Consider the following 11,020-nt stretch of genomic DNA (forward strand, 5'->3'; position numbering starts at 1 on the left):
TCTTGTCTGTATGCTTGTAATATTACTGCAGGTTTGCTGTGTGAAGGTTTCAAACCCTCTGAGGATGCGTTCACTCCAGTCCTGTTTAATCGAACTGCAGTTTGTTTACCTAGAGAATCTGGTTTGTGTGAGAAAGTGTGAATTCACAATCGAGCTCTGATACGGAGCAGAGAAGCGAACTCTCCTCGGCCTATAAACCTCGGTCTCGATTTGACTGAAGCTTGAACGCTCATGTGAACGCCAAGCGGACCGGAGACTGCTCCAAAAGCAGGAAGCGGATTATAGAGCAGGGCATTCTGGGTAAATACAACCTAAACAAACATCAGAGTCTGGTGCTAGCAGGAGAAACAGCTCATAGTCTTTTGCCAAAGACAAAAGTGAAATCCTGCAACTGCTAAAATCTCCATTTTTGTTTGCATTTTTTGAAGAAAGCAATTGCACCCAGTGTCTTTGGAGGTTTTTGTCTCATTTCCTTCAGTGGTTCTTGGTGCAGCGCCATCACAAGCAAAGAGGGATTTTTTTTTTTAAATTGAAGTTTAAGGTCGGCTCAGACAAAGGGACATTCAGTTCCCATCAGACCGTCAATTCCCGAAACCAAACATACAAAAACGTTGTAAAAGCGACTCTGTAGGACCGCGAACAGGGTACAAACTGTGCAGGCGTGAATACATGCGTCTATCACCCTTTTTATATTTTTATTTGAAAAAATGTTCAAGTTTATGTTTGTCCATCAGATGCATCCCAATAAAAGACGTTGTTGTTTGAGGCTTCAATGTGACGAAATGAGAAAAAAGGCTTTTCATGGAAATAGATGTATTTTTATTTAATCTGCTGCTGTTTATTGATGATCAGCTCACAAGAAAATCCTCACTTTCAGTGACGCTCAAGGCAGCACAGGTACCGTCAAACACTTGACCTCCCGGCCACCTGGTCTGTGCGTCTCACAGCGGACACATGGCGTCCATCCTCAGAGAGTACACTTCATTACAAACATAGATTGGATTATGTCTTCCAAAACAGACCGACCGTGTCCAATCACTCAGCCGCTCCTTTAAATAAAGAATATTCACCTTATGTCTGGACGGGTGGAAGGTTGACGCTCACTCAGTTGGAGGCCGGGCCTCATGGGGCCCGGTACATGGAGCTGGAACAGAGGGCCATGAAAAGAAGGAGAGCGCGGGGGGGCGAGAAAGAAAAAGAAATGTCTTTTAAATGACATCCCCATTGTGAGCCAAAGCAGGACGATAGCACTTTGCAAAACTGCTAACAATGAGCGCAGGGGAAAATCCCGTATCCTACGGGGCCCGGCAGCATGCCTGCCATTACCATAGTCATTTAAATACAGTAATCTCATTTTCTGCCTCAGCCGAAGGGGCATGCTAAATTTCCCAGTGTGAAAGGGGGAGGAGGAGGGAGCCGTGCACGTCGTTGACGACCTGTGGGATTAGTGACTTTACCCAAATCAGGGGAGTGTGAGTCTTTGTAGGTTTACAGCAGCAGCACAGGAAGAAAATCTACTTTTCTACTATGTTTAGTCTTCTTTACAATAGCAAATCTTAACTTTGACAAATTTTCTGCTACTAATGAAAAGAAGTTTTGACTTAAGAATTGCAGAATGCTCTGTTTACAGTATGATAGCCACATTTCAAACCACCTCACTCAGTTCAGTTAAATTCAGTTTATAAAGCCACCTGGAGAAACCCAGACAGTAATCCAGCAGATAACTGGATACCTCTAACCCAATATAACCCTAACCCTAAATCTTTCACATGCAGTGACAAGAACCCAAATTAAAAAATCAAGATGGCCGGCATTTTTCAACATGGCCACCATGGTTATCATGGGAAATTAGTTTTTGCAATAAAATTGGCAATTAACTGAATGTGTTTAGTGTCCAAACACAGCCTATGTATTTTGAACTTCAGACATTTTCTTGCTCTTGTTTGCTTTTTCAAAATGGCCGCCCTGGGCGTAATGGAGAACATGTGTTTGCACTAAAATTGGCAATAGTTATTGTCAGAGTTGGACATGGCTAAGCAAAAAGTTAGGTTTTATTAGCCACTAATTTACTAAATAAGAATCCTAGCTGTGCTTCTGCTAAACACATAAAAAATTAGCAGAAGCTAACGCTAACCATTAAGACAACTGTCTCTCTTCATCTCCTTCCAGTTGACAACTGATGTGTGACTTGCAAACAGCAAAGGCCACAGCCTGCTGCATATTATGACTTTAAAATGACCAAAGTCAAAAACATCCAAACTCCAATGTTTATGTCAGCATTTGGTTTAAAAGGCTCTGACACGGCGACCATCTTGAAAAATGGTGGTCATCATGAAAAACACATTTTTAATCCTGTGTCCACTCTAACGACTCTTACAATAATGTGCTGCAATAATGATCAAGCATGTGGCGACAGTGGAGAAGAACAACCCTATTCTAACAACATAACCAGAGTCGTTTCAAGATACAGAAAACTGAGCACAAAGAATGAATTAGCATATAAAAATGAAAATATTCTCACCCTCAGTAAACCTCGTTTTACTAATTAAACAAACAATTTCAACTAGGATGTGTTTTCAAGCTGTTCAGGACTTTTTCCTTCAGTCCATAGCAGCTTTGCATGTTTTGGGTCGTTAACGTGTTGCAGGGTCCAGTTCTGCTTCAATTTTCTTCTGTTTTTTTTTTTTTTACAGTTGGCTGCTCAGCTTTTCACCAGTGTTGTATGTTGATTATTTCTGAAAATAGAGCAGATATAAAATATTGACGGTTTAGTTTAGCTCGGATCTGGACGCAGTCCAGAACCACAGAATTAATAAGCCTCGGTCGGCTGGACACTGAACTCTGGATGTTGGTTTAGTTTAAAAGGAGGAACATATATAAAGCTTTTCTTCACCATGCTGTACGGCAACAGCAAAAACGAAGTCCTTCACTGGCAACAGCCAAACAGTGGAGCTGAATATTTAGATAAAATAGAAATATAATTATTTTTCATTTGATGTCAGAAACTGTCCAAGATATTTAGATTTCCTCTCTGCATTTCAAATAATTAGAGCAGCTTTGCTTCTTTGCTACTTTTGTAAGGTTAAAATCAATAATCATAACACTCGTATAATGTAATCTAATTAAAAATTACACTTAAAACAAAGAGAAAAAGGAAAAATTTACTGGGGAAAATTAAGATATCAAAGTTGTTAGCTTTTTTACTACAAAATTTAGTATTTATCAGCTGATGTCGTTTTCAAAGAGTTAAAATAATATTGACATTTAAAAACCTCTACATTTCTACAAATATATATTTTTCACTCCTGCGAGGCTAAACTCAATAGCCATAATAAGTCCTAGTGTGAAGTAAGCTACTAAAAAATTATGTTAACGATAGCAGGTAGCTTAGGAATGATAAACTATCTGGTCCTGATATGTTGGTATGCGGGGGCCCCAAATGAGAATCTGCTCAGGGCCCCAAAAAGGCTTGGGCCGGCCCTGCAGAGACAGTACATTTTGTTGTTTTTCAGGTGTTTGTGCATGAACACCTGCCTTTATTGCAGGTTCTGAGGTAAATTTGGTGGCTGCGAGAGTGGAAGGGGGGGCGGCGGCAGCTTTGGGGGCATCATACCAGATCGAACAACAAAAAAGGGAGCGAGGGAGAAAAAGCTGTTTCCACACAAGCTGTTTTCATTCTTCTCCGCTTCCGGTCCAGTGGAACAGTTGATGAAGTTTAAATGAAGCAGAATTAGGAGATCAAGCGGACACGGAGCCGGTGTTGATGGCATCTGCGCGCCCCTCCCCAGGAGGATCGAACCGCGGACAGCTGACCTGGATGAAATCGAGAGAAACAGAATCACGAGGGGAGACGGGGAAGGGGAGGTGACGCTGGGCGAGATAAGGGGATGAAGTATCCCCTAAATGTGATAATCTCCAATCACCTCTAACATCGGTTCTGTCAAGGCCCGGGTTAATGAGCTCAGAGCCGATCAGGCGTTGCGCCACCCCCTGATTCCACATTTCTCAGCCTTGCAGTTGCTCTCATCATCATTGTTGTTCTTTTGATTTAATCCCTCTCACTTCAGCTGATTCGAGCAAAGAGGGATGGAGGGGAGAGGAGGGGAAAGCCTATTACCCAAGCTCCTCTGCTCTCAACTATCTAAATGCTAACGACGTGAGGGGGTGAGGGGGAGAGAAAGTGACGCGGCGAGGAAGACGTCGAGGGGAAATGGAGAGGAGAACGTGTTGGCAGGAAGGGGGGCTGCTCTCCAGGAGCAGTTTGGTAATTCTGAAAGCAGGTTACAGGGGAGGAGATCGTGCGCTGACCTTCCATCCCTCGGGTCACAGCGGCTGAGCTCTGCTCTTTACTTTCACTTCAGCGCTTCAGACAACCAGATCAACATCTTTTGCGCGATGATTTGCTTTGCCAGCTGATTTTATTGATAAAAACATCGATGTCATGGATCAGTTTGACTGGTTGGAAAAGAGAAGGGAGAAAAGATTAAAGTCCTTAATGTTGATTTTGATCTCCAGGATCAGCGGGTTAAGATTTGCCCTGCAGAGGATAGTGAGGGGAACTGAAAATCTTTCTACTAGACCCGAGTCTTTCAGTGTGTCTACTGTTTTTTCTTTTATTATTTGCTTGGAGCACAAAGTGATGCTGTCCTACCTCTCCTCCACCTGTTTCTGCTACATTAATACAGAAAATGTCCAATTCACATAAATTAAAGTAAATACAGTTTATTTATGTTGCACCAATTAAAAATAATTATAATGTAATCACAAACCAAGTTCATTTTAATCCAATCTTCCAATTTATCCTTAATCAACACCTCAAGTTTAGCAGCTAATTATGACTCAGCAGTAAACCTAACTTCCTGTTTTGGCTAAGAAGCACTTAAGCTAACTTTCTAGCAGCGGTCTATGACTGAGCACTAATGCTAACTGTAGAGTGGCTAACCATGCTTCAGCAATAATGCTAACTGTAGAGTGGCTAACCATGCTTCAGCACTAATGCAAAGTTCCTGGCTATGGAACCACAAAGCCATGGCTAACTATGTCTTAGCACAATTGCTAACTTCCTGCAGTGACTTTGTCTAATATTTAATGGAAACACAAAATTGTGAAATTGTGGGTTTTTTTCCACATTAGCATAATATAGACAAAGTTTTGTGGACATTTGTGATGCTAACGGCTACTTTTAGGCTAACTGGTCTCATATTGTCCTATGATGTTTGAAGGTAAGCTGCCTAGATAACGGATGGATGGTTGGATAAATGCTATTAATGTTAATTGTTTTACTCCCCAGCTGTTTACCATTTTGAAAAACTTGATTGGATTTCCTGTGATTTGAAATCTACAAGCTCTAATTGGTCTGCAGGCTCCTGTAGAAAGACCCCACGTTTCCCCCTCTTGTTTAATTTCACTTTCTTTTTGTGAACTTTGCAATTACTCCGCGCCACGACGAGCCACAAACTGTAACAATCACACCGAGTTGTTTTCCACTCGCCTCGGCGCTGGGATGCATGAAACAATGAGGGGGGAGTTTGCTCTGGCTGTCGCTGATTCTGTGCGTGACAACTCTACCCTTGGTTGGAAAACATGAATCCTGTTTGATTTCATATCGGCCAATGAAACAGTGGAGGGTGAGAGGCGAGTGAACAATCAATCTCTGTAACGTGATCCACGGATTGAGCACGGCGAGTAAATGTTTGCACAGGCATCCAGTCAAACGAATCCTGTAGAAGAAGGGATCCATCCAGGGGAGGCCTCTCTCCTCATCCCTCTGCAGCCCGACAGCAGCGGGGCTTCGACCACATTATAATCCAGCGCTCTGTGCATTTTTCATATAGGCTCGCCTTTTATGTTTTATGTACGCCAGCTCAGGGGAGAACAGCTGTGTGGGCGCTGCTGCTGCTGCTGCTGCATCCTCTAAGTTTAGAGGTAGAAGGAGAGGCTGCTGCTTTTTAACGGGAGGAGTGGAGCGGAATGCCAACATGGCAGGAAGCGCGGAAACCTGCGAACAAACGGGGAGAAGCTGCAGACCGAGGCCTGCTGCAGCTCTTGCATTACCATAATACACGGAAACAACACCTCACGCTGTTACTGCCGCAGTTTGGAAACACGCCGACAGGATTTACAAGTTCTCGGTTTATCGGCGCCGTGACCTCCCTGACCCCCCCGCGTCTTCCCCTGCGTTATTATTGGCGGGATAATCCCGCATTACGTGCATAACGCGAATTGATTTTCTGTCGAGTTGCATTCGAGTTTGTTGAAATGAACCAAAACCAAAACAGGAGCGAGAGGAAGTGAAGGAGGCGTGGAGCGGGTTGTATAATTGACCCCACTTGCTCCGCCATGTTTGTAATCCCTGCTGAGATTGAACCGGATTAAATGAGATGTTGTTCCGTCTCCACGAAATTTACAATCAGGATGTAACTCTGAGTTAATCCTGGTTCATTTGCAAACACAACAAGTAGCTTATTTATGATGTGAACAATGTTATTTTATTGAACAATAAACAATTCATTTATTTTCAAAGCTACAAAATTCCTCTTCGGATTAAACTATAAACTACACAGATGTGATTTTTTTTTATTAAAATGAAATAATTTACATTATTTCAAGAATAAATTCTAGATAACTTGCATGTGTAATAGTTTTTATTGATAAATAAAAAAACAACCTTTAAGCAGGTGTTAGACATTCACTTTCATGTATTGCACATATTTTATTTGTTAATTTGTAAAATTCTAAAATAAAGTTGTGTTTCCATCAGAAAATCAACATAATTAACAGAATAAGACAGTTTGTAATTAATCTTTCACTCAGATTAATTAATAAATGAACTTTTCCATGATATTAACATGAATTAAATAAATACTACTGCACATGTTCTGGATTAATTAATTATAAACTCATCTATAGAATAAAATTTGGTCATGCACTGCATACCTAAATATCAAATAATAAGAAAATGTTCTCTGTGAAATGTGGAAATGATGGCTCCTGAAGCTCCGATCATCCGTTTTAAAGATTTTTACACATTTAACATGTTGTTTATTCTGCAAGATAAGAAAAATAAAAAGAGTTTAAAGAAAAACAATATAAAAAGAGTCGGAATAAAGCTGTTGCATGAGTTTGTTTACCATTTATTAAAGTATTTTTTTGGTTTCGGCCGTATTTCTAGATGGATATGAAGATTTTTCTCCTTGTGAGGAACAAACTTGGCTCCGTGTGACGCAGGATGTTTCACCGTCTCTTAAACCCCAGCAGATCTGAGTTCACACCGACGGAGCCGGGAGCAGATGGGGAACATGGCTGCTCCTGTACGGGGGGACACACTGCCACCCAGTGTCCCCAGCCCCGAACCGGGGAAACGCCAGGTCCAAAAAAGCCCGTCCACTGGCACTGAAACCATGCAGAACAGAAGAATAACGCCCGAAGAAAAAAATATTGGTGTGTTTTCAATGGATTTTATTGTTTCTTTAAAACTTTTTGGATTAGTTCTCATAATCTGGGGAGCCTGCACCAATAAACCCCAAAAACAGCAGCAGGTTTATGGATATGGAGTGTAAACTCTGCTCTGAATTTCCAAAATCACAACTTCAAACCATTCTACACTGCAAAAAAAAAAAAAAAACTAAATTTTAACGAGTATTTTTGTCTTCATTCTGGTGCAAATATCTTAGTTCATTTGAAATCAGACAAAACTGTCATAAAGTCACTTTTCAGTCAGAAATAGAGCTTGTTGTGAGCCAGTAATTTCTTAATACGGATTTAAAAAAAAATATCAGATTCACCTCCAGATTATTTCACGTAGAATGCACTGTAAAAAACACAAACATTTTACAAAAAAATTACTTTTCAGCAAGAAAATGAGGCTTGTTGGGTAAAAAATTCCTTAATATTGATGAAAGGTTTTACATCCATTGGCAGGATGTTACAACCGAAATAATCTGTGATGAACTAGAACTGGGTTGCTAGGCAACGGGCTGGGCTCGGTTGGGGTTGCTAGGTAACGGCACAGCCATATGTTCTATCAACAAAACCTTGTTGATGAAAAACAACAAGGTTTTTCATCAATATTAAGGAATTTTTTACTTAAAATAAGTCATTTTTTTGGCAGCTTTCTTGCTTAAAATTTACATGTAAGTTAGTTTTGTCTTATTTCACGTCTGCTAAGATTTTTTGCGTTAGAAAAGTATGAGTTTGTTTGTTTTTTTAAGTGTAGTGACTCTTTTTCAAACAGCAACAAATTTATCAACTTTATATGTTTTTTTTAGAAATTCAGACATGATGTTTTCTCTTAGTTACGCTGCAGGTGTCACCTTGAGCCCGTCTACCATCGTCCAGTCAGGAATTGGGTCGACATTTACTTCAAAACATGGCAGTAGGATTTAGTTGGAGTCTTTGGGAAAACGTGAAAGCAAGAAAACTCTACAGATTGGTTGCCTTCTTTAATTTCAGACCAAAACAACAACTCCTGTGGTCTTCATGTGGGACACAGATAAAGTAGCAGTTAAAATGGCTGCCTGCTACTTTCTTCTCTAACGACTGAACCAACCTGAGGAGGCTCCATGTGAAGACGTGTGCAGAAGCTCCAGCTGTGATTTGATTCTTTTGTTCGCCCGGGTCCACATCACCGTGAGGCCGAACCTCTATTATTGGGCTAGAAAAGGGCGGACGAAGCAGGCAGAGCATGAAGACAGATAGTTAGGGATGAGGAAAGATAACGAGGAGGACAAACTACCCTGCAGGATTAGCAAAGAGGGTGGATAATAGGGAGCGAGTGCGACAGCAGACACAGTCGCCCCCATCAAGCAGGAGTGAAAAGATTGAAAATGAGCAAATCATATGCTGTAACTTATCCCCCCCAGCTCACCAGAGACCAAAACGGGCTTTGATTTGAGACGCAGGGCGGCTGAACCTCCAGGTAGCGTATGGCTTCACACTCCAGAGGATTTGTTCCTGCACCTAACTGGCTGCAGCGGTCACCAGTGCCGTCCACTGGTTCCCAGCATGGTGCTCTGTCCATGTGCTGTGACTAATCCAGCAGAGGTCCCACGTCTTTTCTCACCCTAATTAAAAGAGGATTAGACGGGAAGCAGCCCCGGCGATATTTGCTCCCTTGATTTCTTACGCATTATGTTTAATGGACTTTTCTGGATTTCCAAAATGATACTGTTGTTCAGCCTGCCGCTGTAAGCAATAAGTCAATTAATCGCGTGATAAATAAAAAACGAGCTCAATGGTTTCCATTTGCATGGTTTATTTTTTTCTTTCTACCAAAAACTGGATGACAAACGTCTTCAGTCTGGTGAGTTGGTCTGAAAAAGGCTTTTATTTTGAAGGACAGTTTTGTTAACAGAGACTTCATGATTCATTTTATTTGATTTATTTTGGATATTTAAAATATCTTTCACTTCTAGTGTTAAATGTATATTAGAATTTAAAGTTTATTGATATTTGAGAATGCGTTCTTGCATTATTTGACTATAAATTGGCCTCAAATCAACAATATTATTATTTATAGCTATAAATGATCATTCAGGGACAATTTATCGCTCATTATTCTCATCTATCAATATGCTGGGAATCATTTTACCTTCCAGAACTTAGAGTGTTAATTTCATTTTGATTTTTAAATATATTGATAAAACTACCCATTAACTTGTTAAATTATCATCTTTTTTGCATTCAAAGAGTAATTCGTGAAGTTGAATAATATTTAACATCTTTTCCACGTTGTACTTAGGCAGTATATATATATAACTATTTTGATTTATCAAGATTATTTAGAGAACATTTCAGCAACAAGGCAGATCAATTCAAAGAGCTTTGAATCATAAAAACACAAAATCATCAGTCACTAATTTGAGAAGAAACATTACATTTTATCGAGTGTCATCATCAAAAACATCATAAAAGAATCACCAAAATGCTCATAAAATGTACACAACTGCTATCTATTTATTTGTTCTTGTACAGTCAAACGGGCCTCATAAAAAACATACGGCGGGCCGGATTTGGCCCCCGGGCCTCATGTTTGACACAGGAAGCTAAAAACGCCAAAAATTTTGTTTTTAAGTGCGATATTTTTTTTTATTTTCCACTGAAAATTTTCCTCAAAAAATCCCTACACCTTATTGTAAATATATTTATTATGCAAAACCATAAAAATAACTCAAATCGTCCATTTCAGATTTTAAACAGAGATCATTGAATGCAAATGCAAATAAATAAATAAAATATATGAAACACCTCTTTAAATATGCATTCAACAAAAACATCTTTACAAATACAAAGAAAAACAAAGGATGTGAAATAAACATTTGTTTTGGCTTCTACAATAAATACACCGAAACTAAAAAAGGAATTTATTACAATAAACTAAAAACATTCAATGATCTTCAACATTCATATGTGTTTACAGATTTTGGAAATAGTTGATACATATAATTTGATTTCGGTGAAAATTATTACAATTTACATTTGTGAATTTAAAATTTGCCAAATATAAAAATTCTATTAATTACGTGTTTTCTGCTTGAGTCCGTTGTCTTTCAAGTAAAGCCAAAAATAAAATGTTGAAATCTTGGTGAAAATTTACCAACAATGCAAATTAAAACTTTGTGCAGTGTTTACCCTGTGCTCAACACAAGGGGGCGCCCTTTCCCCATTGACTTAACATTGAGCTGCAACTAACTGCTGCATAAAGTCATCAAGATGCTGATATTTAGCAAAAATAACAATTAAATTCTAAATTAAACTTCTCTTTTCTGTCAGTTTTTGATATTGTTCATAAATTAAGTTCAATAAATGGAAATAAACATGAAGAATTTGAAATAAAGCTTCCAAACTTTCAGTTTTAACATCTTTTTATGTTGAAACCACATAAAACGTGAATTAAAAAACATAAAACATCATTTTTGTCTTTAACCCACCAAAACAAAACTCATTTGGATCTACAAGTGTTGCACAGTATTTAAAAAAAAATCCAAATTTATGATTTATGAAAAAATACTGACTAAAATAG

The 11,020-nt window shown here is 39.2% G+C and overlaps 1 long non-coding RNA gene across 2 annotated transcripts in view; it reads right to left on the reverse strand.

Moving 5' to 3' along the window:
* Positions 1-7,169: 7,169 nt before the first annotated feature.
* Positions 7,170-11,020, reverse strand: part of LOC129366630 (uncharacterized) — a 13,281-nt gene continuing 9,430 nt past the window's right edge. Inside the window, exons 1-3 of one of the 2 annotated variants that reach the window (XR_008606642.1) lie at positions 8,867-9,050; positions 8,549-8,653; positions 7,170-7,392 (exon numbers count right to left, since the gene is read on the reverse strand). This is a non-coding gene — a long non-coding RNA (uncharacterized LOC129366630). Of the gene's footprint in view, positions 7,393-8,548; positions 8,654-8,866; positions 9,051-11,020 lie in introns of those variants that run through there. The other variant, XR_008606641.1, reaches the window with a different exon arrangement.

Source organism: Poeciliopsis prolifica, unplaced genomic scaffold (assembly GCF_027474105.1).
Source record: "Poeciliopsis prolifica strain line A6 unplaced genomic scaffold, Auburn_PproV2 SCAFFOLD015, whole genome shotgun sequence".
Lineage (NCBI taxonomy): Eukaryota > Metazoa > Chordata > Actinopteri > Cyprinodontiformes > Poeciliidae > Poeciliopsis > Poeciliopsis prolifica.